The 9,184-nt window shown below is 38.7% G+C and overlaps 1 long non-coding RNA gene across 1 annotated transcript; it reads right to left on the bottom strand.

The window, feature by feature from the left end:
* Window positions 1–236: 236 nt before the first annotated feature.
* Window positions 237–7,874, bottom strand: LOC122551677. The gene is made up of 3 exons (XR_006312158.1): window positions 7,737–7,874; window positions 2,410–2,527; window positions 237–290 (listed from the first exon to the last, which is right to left on the bottom strand). It is a non-coding gene; the product is annotated as an uncharacterized LOC122551677 (long non-coding RNA).
* Window positions 7,875–9,184: the final 1,310 nt, after the last annotated feature.

Raw genomic sequence — 9,184 nt, 5'->3', positions numbered from 1 at the left:
TTTTAAATAAAGAAAAATGTTTAATTGTTGAACTAATGTAAAAAAAAGAATGAACTACAATATATTTGCAAAGATTTATGCAATAATTAGATGCGTGATTAGTTCTCACTGGCAAATTGTGGAATTAAAGCAATCTTCATTGAATTTTTGATTAAAATCACATTTTCTCAGTCATTATATACATTATAAATTAGGAAAAATATTTCACCTTTTCATGACTTGAAAAGTTGATTTTTCTGCAAGGTTTGATAATTTCTGGAATTTGTTTCTTTTAAATGGTCTTCATAGGCCTAAGAAAAATATAATTTTGTTATAAAATAAAAAGATAGGAAAATAACAAGATATTTTGCCCACTCATTCATCCTGTTCAAGTTGGCCTGAACTCTTATGCAGACCATTTTATCCAGGTTTGTCCTAGTTGAATTAATCCATTCCCTTTTGAATAGTTCAACAATCAGCACCTCTGTACTCTTGGCTGTTCACTCCTGAGTTTTCCAAATGTTTAGCTGACAATTTCCTAAGCATATATTTGCTCCTTTGAGTTTTGTTCTAGGTTTGCATAAAATCCATCAAAGTTTCAGTCACTATGCCCCCACAGTCTTTTCTTCGAGTGGTGAAAATAAGGATTGTTACAATTTTGGGTTATAATTAATAGATTTGTGCTCTATTTAACTGTGTTCAGAAGAAGAATAGTGCAGATACTCCTTATAGAGTAAATAAGAGGGAATTGTTCTGGTATACAGGGGAATTTAAGGCATTCAGTAAAGGAACCAGAAACAACAAAGAAACATTTTCTTTTTAAGAGTGACCAGGAAATGACAGGCCAGTTAGTCCAACCTTTATGGTGGGTAAGCTATTATAAATAATTCTGTGGTACAGAATATATCTGCACTTATACAGAAACAAATTCAGTGTTAGTCAGATGTATGTGAATTTGAATTTTTTTTGAGAAGATAACCAGATGAGGGCAGTGCATTTGATGTGGTCTGCATGGACTTGGATAAGACTTTGAATAGTGAAGACTGGTTATGGAAGAAAGAACCCATAGGATCCAAGGGAATCAGCACATTGAATCAAAAATTGGATGAGAGGCAGGATGCGGAATCGTTGGTACAAGGATGTTTCTGTAACAGGATGTCTGTTACCAGTGGGGTCCACTGGGCTCTTGCTCTTGTGATTTTAATGATTTGGATGTAAATGTAGGCAGTGTCAAGAAGTTCGTAGATGCCATGTAAATTGGTAACACTGAGATTGAGTGAGTGAGATAGCCATAAATCGTAGACTGCTTAGAGTGGGCAGAACAGTAGCAAATATAATTCAACCTAGAAAAGTGTGAAGTATTCCACGAAGATGGCTAACAAGGCAAGGGATCATAATCTGAATGGTCGGACCCTGGAAAGTACTGAAGATCAACAGGATTTTGAGGTACATAGCCACAGATCCCTGAGGTTAGCAGGGCAGGTAGATATGGCAGTTAAGAAAGCATATGAATTATTCACCCTTATTTCCAAAGGAACAGAATGCAAGATCAAGGAGATTATGCTAAAACTGTAGAAAATGCTGGTTAGACCACAACTGTAGTATTGTGCAGAGTCCTGGCCATGAAAAATGAGATTTCACTAGACAGGGTGCACAGCAGTTTTACCGAGATGCTATCTAGTCTATTGGGTCTGAGCTATGAGGAATGATTGGATGGTCTTGGTTTTTTTTTGAAGCAGCACATGTTAAGAGGGGAACTGATAGAGTTGTATAAGATTATGAGCGGCGCAAACATTATGGATAGGAAGGCACCTTTTTTTTCCTCCATTATTTGTAGGATCAATAAAGGAGACATAGATTTAAAGGTCAAAGCCTAAAGAGGGAAGTGGAAGAAAAAGGTTTTCACCAAGAGGGTGATGAGAGTTTGAATAATCCTGTCAGGCTGTGAGTTTGAGTCAAAAACTCTTTAACACTTAACAAGTATTTAAGTATTTACTTGCATCGCCATAGACTCCACTATCTGCCAAAAGCTGTAAAGCAAAATGACTGAAGTAAACATATCTAAATGAGGTATTGCTTCATAACAATACTTTTCAAAGGGAACTTGATACCTTTGCAGATGATAGGGAAAGTGCCAAGGAATAGGATTAATTCCGTAGCTCGTAACAAAAACTGGTGCAGACATGATGAGTTGAATAGTTTCCTTATGTGCTACATGATTCTGCAACTCCAATAAAATTGATATAACATTAATCTCCATTACTTATGGCCAAAACTTCCTTTTCCTTCTTTGTAATGTTTTTAAAAACTGATACCTTGAATGATCAAAAGTACTTTTGAAATGGAATTAATGTAAAGTGACTGTTTGTAAACAGCTAATTAACCCACACGTTTTGAGCAAATCTCAAATATAATTCAAGCAAATCATACCTTTACCAGTAATTTGCCCTCTGGAATCTCATCCAGGACTGAATATTTCTGTTTCCTGTTGTTTCCTAATTGCTCTTTTCTTTCTCTGGGAATGTCTTCAAATTCCCTTTTTCGAGTGCTATGATAAATAAAATGACCAATCACAAAAAGAAACCAGTAAATGACTGAAGTAAACATATCTAAAAGGTATTGCTTCATAACAATACTTTTCAAAGGGAACTTGATACCTTTGCAGATGTGGGCAGCACGGTGGCACAGTGTGGGCGGCACGGTGGCACAGTGGTTAGCACTGCTGCCTCACAGCGCCAGAGACCCGGGTTCAATTCCCGACTAAGGCGACTGACTGTGTGGAGTTTGCACGTTCTCCCCGTGTCTGCGTGGGTTTCCTCCGGGTGCTCCGGTTTCCTCCCACAGTCCAAAGATGTGCAGGTCAGGTGAATTGGCCATACTAAATTGCCCGTAGTGTTAGGTAAGAGGTAAATGTAGGGGTATGGGTGGGTTGCGCTTCGGCGGGGCGGTGTGGACTTGTTGGGCCGAAGGGCCTGTTTCCACACTGTAAGTAATCTAATCTAATCTAATCTAAAATGTCTGGTCATTTACAATACCATTCAAATACTGTAATTTTAGAGTCAGTCATAGAACACAGAAACAGGCCCTTTGGCCCATCATGTCTATGTTGGCCATCAAACATCAAACTATACTAATCCCATTTTCCTGCACTTGGTCTATAGCCTACAATGCCCTGGCATTTTAATATTCATTCAGATGCTTCTTAAAATGTCAAGAGAGTACCTGCCACCACCACACTCTCAGGTACCATGCTCCATATTTCTACCACCAACTGAGTGAAAAACATTTCTTCTCAGATCTCCTCTCAATCTCTTGCTCCTTACTTTAAACTTATGCCCCCGGTCTTAAGACACATCTACCATGAGGAAAAGATTCTCAAGACCTGCTCTGTACATGCCCCTCAATTTTGCCTCTCATACCTCCTCCTCAGTCTTCCCTGCTCCAAGGAATACAATCCTAGTCTGTCTAGTCGCTCCTTATAACAGAATTTTCATCCCAAGCTAATTCCCAGTGAATCTCCTCTCCATTCTCTCCAGCACAATCATATCCTTCCAATAGTGTGGTGACCAGTATTCCATCTGGGGCTTAGCCAAATGTTTTATAAAGTTGTAACAAGACTTCCATGTTCCTCTTTTCTACACTCCAGCTAATGAAAGCAAGCTTTCCCATACACCTTCTTCTCCACCCTGTCTACCTGTGCTGAAAGCTTCGGGGATATATGGATTTGTACACTATTGTTCTTCAGTATTCCTAGGGACCTACCATTCATTGTGTATATCCTTCCTTTATTAGGCCTCCCAAAATGCATCACTTTGCACTTACTGAAATTCAATCTGCCATTGCTCTGCCCAATTTATTAGTTGATCAATATCAGACAGAAGCTCAAGACCATCCTCTTCCCCAATTTTTGGATCATCTGCAAACTTATAATTATACTTTCTACTCTGACATCCAACTTGTTAATATACATAAACAGCAAGGGTCCAAGCACCGAACCTGTGATACACTGCTAGTTACAGGATTCAAAATCAGAAAAACATCACTCCCTTTGCCTCCTATTTCTAAGCTAATTTTGGATACAGTTTGCCAACTTGCCTTGGATCCCATAGATTCTTACCTTTTAGAGTCAGGTTTCCATGTGGGACCTTGTCAAAGCCTTTACCCAAGTCCATGTAAAACACATCAATTGCACTATTCATCAATATATTTAGTCAGCTTTTCAAAAAGCCCAATTAAATTATGATAACATTGCAAATTGAAAAGGCCAATTAATGGTATGACAACTATAATGGTTTAATTATAAGTTAATTCTCAGTTATAACTGAAAATTAGACTCAGGATGATAGCTTTGTTATTTCAGTCTTCAAATAAGTTGGCTACTTTGCAAAGGTATTGCAAAATAGAATTCATATGATAATGTATTTACTAATTGTGTTACAATTCTAGTCAACCTTTCTCAAAATAATGAAGACCTGCAAATACAAAAATGGAGGTCATTTTCTGCGTACCGAACAAAATATTCAAATGAAGTTATTTTTGAGATCACGCACATTTAGCAGGTTTATTTCAGCTGGTTCTGTTGCACACACAAAGCATTATGAACAGAAGTTATGCAAAATAAGTCCTCTTTTAGAACCTTCATTCATGTATATCTAGCAGTAGTAACGCAAAAGATAGGAAGCAAGCAATAGTCTGGGTTCACATGAGAACTGAATACAAAATGCAAAACAAAAACACTGTAGATCACTTGGAATATTGCAACTTCATTAATCACAATAAGGTACTAGGACCCTCACTGACATTTCTTTATTTTTATTCTTTATTTGGAGTTGTGAAGTGTGAGTTAAAGATGCCTTTTGCTCTCTGATAAATAGGTCTAATTGAAAGGAAAACAGACCAAACAAGCTTGTTTTATTCATGAGGCCAGGCCTGGAAGTTGGTTGGTTCCTGATTAAAATATTCTGTAGATGCTTTGTCACTATGGAGAGCATTGTGTTTAAACAGATAGCAGACGCTGACTATTAACTGGGTCAGTACCGAGGAATTGATTCACTGTATCTAATTACAATAAGAAGAAATGATGTGCAATCACTTAGAATAAGCTTTTCCCTGGCTCTATTGTTTATTGTAAGCTCCTTATGTGTATTAGCCTCCAGTTCCAACATTTCTGGTTGACCTGTTGTTAAGTTCTCCTTTTCACAGAGAATGTCTGACTTACTGTGCTTCCTCTATTTTGTTTTTATTTCAGTTCTCCAGCATCTGCATTATTTTACTGTCTGTTTCAACAGACTATACAAGATATTTTGCATATAAAATTCATGTTGCAGATCATGGCAAGCAATGGTTTACTTAAGGAAACAAAATGTTGTAGTATGCATGCATAAAAAGGTATCAAAAATACAAATCATAACATACTCATGGGGTACTACAGACAATGGAAAATACTGTCAGAGAATAGGTGGGATGGTGGGGTGGTGGTGGAGGGATGAGGAAGACAGTGGGTGTGAGAGCGTGCCAGAGGCAGCACGTTAAAAGGGTGAGTGGAGCTCCTGGGGCCTCCTTGTTGGTCCTCAATCACAGCTACTATGCTTTGTTCCCTCCTCACCCCATAGGGGTTTCTCCATATCTGGTGTCCCCTCTTTCCATCAATGAACTCCATTTCTAAAGTGTGCATGCTCTCCTGAGCATGCATAGTGCTACATTTGTGCATGATGTCACGTAAATTCTGCACGATCACGTATTGTGTCTGGAATTATGTGCATTCCCAAATTACTGCACATGTGTAACTACCTACACAGTTGCAGATATCAATAAACAACACCTGGCCATAAAAGCTCAAGATTCAGCACTTTGTTTTTGTTTGCACAGAATCAAGTATACAAACATAGCACAGGAGGCCATTTGATACATTGTGCCAGCACCCCACTTGGTGCCATTCATAATGCCTTCTCCCCATGATCTTGCAAATTCTTAAATTTTAATCAACTACCCAATTTCCTCTACTGAACTTACCTCTACCACACTCTCCAAAGAGGTACATTCCAGATCCTAACCAGTTATATGAACACCTAGTCCCTCATGAGTTTTGCTTTTGATAATTTCTTGAAGTCTATGTCAGCTTGCTCTCAATCTTGCACCATTTTCTCCTTAAAATTTGTCTACAGGATGTCAGTATTACTAGTCCTACTTTTATATCCCATCCCAAATTGCCCAGAGAGTATTAACTCAACCATATTGCTGTAGCTCTATACCCACAAGTAGGCCAGACCAAGCAAGGATGGCAGATTTTAGGATAGTGAAGACAGCATTTGGTATGCTTTCCATTATTGATCAGAATATTGAGTACAGGTGTTGGGAGGTCATGTTGCGGCTGTACAGGTCATTGGTCAGGCCACTGTTGGAATATTGCATGCAATTCTGGTCTCCTTCCTATCAGAAAGTTGTTGTGAAACTTGAAAGGGTTTAGAAAAGAGTTACAAGGATGCTGCCAGGGTTGGAGGATTTGAGCAAGAAGGAGAGGTTCAACAGGCTGGGGCTGTTTTCCCTGAAGCGTCAGAGGCTGAGGGGTGATCTTATAGAGGTTTACAAAATTATGAGGGGCATGGATAGGATAAATAGACAAAGTCATCTCCCTGGGTTCGAGGAGTCCAGAACTAGAGGGCATAGGTTTAGGGTGAGAGGGGAAAGATATAAGAGAGACCTAAGGGGCAACGTTTTCACACAGAGGGTGGTACGTGTATGGAATAAGCTGCCAGAGGAAGTGGTGGAGGTTGGTATAATTGCAAAATTTAGTCATAGAGATGACAGCATGGAAACAGACCCTTTGGTCCAACCCGCCCACGGGGTTGGGTCGGGTCCTGGCAGGTGGGACTAGATTGGGTTGGGATATCTGGTCAGCATGGAAGGGTTGGACCGAAGGGTCTGTTTCCATGCTGTATGACTCTATGACATTAGTGAACCAGACAAAAGCAAAATACTGTGGATGCTAGAGATCTGAAATTAAGAGAGTGCTGTAGAAACTCAGCAAGTTTGGCAGCATCTGTCGATTTGTTTCGACTTGAAACACTAACTCTTTCCCTGCCCACAGAAAATCAAACTGTCATCTTACAAAGAAGCATGTGTGTGATACATAGACCTCAAGGACATGTGTTATGGACCAGGTCACACTCCCTCAAAACATTTTAAGAGGGTAGCCCAGAAACTTACTTTTCTAGTTGTTTTAAGCAGACGTAAGGTGAATATACCACTCTGTTTTAAACAAAACAATCTATTAACATACAAGCAAAAGAAAGTCGAATTTAGAGTAACATTACTACTTGAAAACCCAACCGACACGAAAACACACCTTAAAGAGCTGTTCCAATTTCCTACCCTTTGGCAAAAAGGTAAGTTCAAATACAATTTCTAATAGGAAAGAGAGTGAGGATCAGCATGGAACTATTTCTTTCAGCATGGAATAAAGTTAGAAAAAAATCCTGAACTGGGAGAACTGGCACTCCCCTTTCATTATACAAGGGTTTCTTTAAAAAAAAACTTAAAAGCCTTTTCAAGTTCATATTTCCAGACATATTGGAACCTCTGCCTTTACAACCACTCTTGAAAAAAAAACAAAAACAGAATAACTTTGTCAAAAGGAGCAGCATCGTCACACATGACATAACCAGAAGAAGACAGAATGCCTAGTTATTTGCCAAGCATTCCAACTGATGTGGAAAGGACAATATGCCAAAAAAAATTCAAATAATGTATAGCCTTACTTTTTATTTGAAGTAGTCTGTGCTCTGGTAGTCAGCTTATGAAATTAAGGAACAGTTTATTTTGTTGTTCAATATGCTGTTCTTCCTCAGTCACAATCATATACAACTTTTTCTTTAATCGCACAATTGTCTTCTCTTTCTCTTTCTCTTCTGAAGCTGATGGACAGAAAAATTCTCCAAATAACACTCCAAAATGCAAGTCACAAAAGTCACAGAACCTCTGTGTAATGACCAAGCATAAATTTCAATAATAATTTGAATTGCAGTAAGTTTAATTGTTGAAGCAATAGCTTTCAAACCAAATCATGTGTCATAGATATATGGAGTTCACAATTTAACTATTACTAAAAACAATAACTAAAAATTAAATCACCAAATTCTAGTTAGTTTTAAGCTGCACTGAAGATGACAAATTAACTCAGAAAATGTGATCAAATAATTTTAATCAAAAATTGTTAATTAAAAATGTTCATATTCCAATCATACTTCATACTTCTGATTTAATAGTCACAGAGCTTCTGCTGCAGTTAATTACACTGAGGTTTAGTGACAAATGCAGACGCCCAAATTAGCTATTTTGTACACAGCATGATTCCACAAAAAGCAATGTGATAACCAGGGCATCGCAGACTCTGGGTGCAGATATCTCTGGTGTCTTAAACAGGATGGCAGATATTCTATACGTGGCCTTACAAGGCAACACAGATCTTCACCAGCTTGGTCTTCCATAGTTTGGCAGGAAGAATCTGGCACTTGTTCAGGAAAGGGGTGCCAGCAAAAGAGCATATGAAGTGGAACTCCATCCAAAGTGTTTCAACTTTACACTTCACTCTTTTTTCCCCCCTAGCCAAAATAAAGCAAAATGTCATGTCAGCCAAGTCTCCCCTGCACATGGACAGTCTCCAGTGAGGCCTTGAAGGGGTAAGAAAAAAAAAACAGCATCTCAGAAGTCAGGTAAATTATTTGAGTAGCTTCCTCGGACTCTGGATTCACACAGGATGCATCATACATCCCACAAAAATACAAGAACAACTAGGACTCATGTAAGATACAGCAAGTGAGTGAAGTGTCCAACTAAGAGGATAAGGCGTCGTTGACAACTGTGACAAGTTGGGCCTCCACCAGAGAAAAACGAAACTTTGACCATCCTGTTAAGAAATGCAAGTGTAGGGGAATTGGATGTCAGTTTTATTGGGTTTTTTTCTCCCAAATGCAGTAATCATTGAAATAATTAGAACAGTCATGAATCACAGAAATCAATTGATGATGTATGGTCCAAGACAAGATCTGTGTAAAACTTTGAGTTCGGGTACCACTTGTCGTGGGTATGTTTGCCGAGCTTGGAAGTTGATTTGCAGAAGTGTCATCCCCTGTCTAGGTGACATCTTCAGTGCTTGGGAGCCTCCTGTGAAGCACTGCTGAACTGTCTCTCTGGAAATTATTTGGTT

The sequence above is a fragment of the Chiloscyllium plagiosum genome, chromosome 7 (genome assembly GCF_004010195.1).
Source record: "Chiloscyllium plagiosum isolate BGI_BamShark_2017 chromosome 7, ASM401019v2, whole genome shotgun sequence".
Taxonomy (NCBI): Eukaryota; Metazoa; Chordata; class Chondrichthyes; order Orectolobiformes; family Hemiscylliidae; genus Chiloscyllium; species Chiloscyllium plagiosum.
Note: the sequence above shows the minus strand (reverse complement) of the source record. Positions and strands in the feature narration are given on the sequence as shown.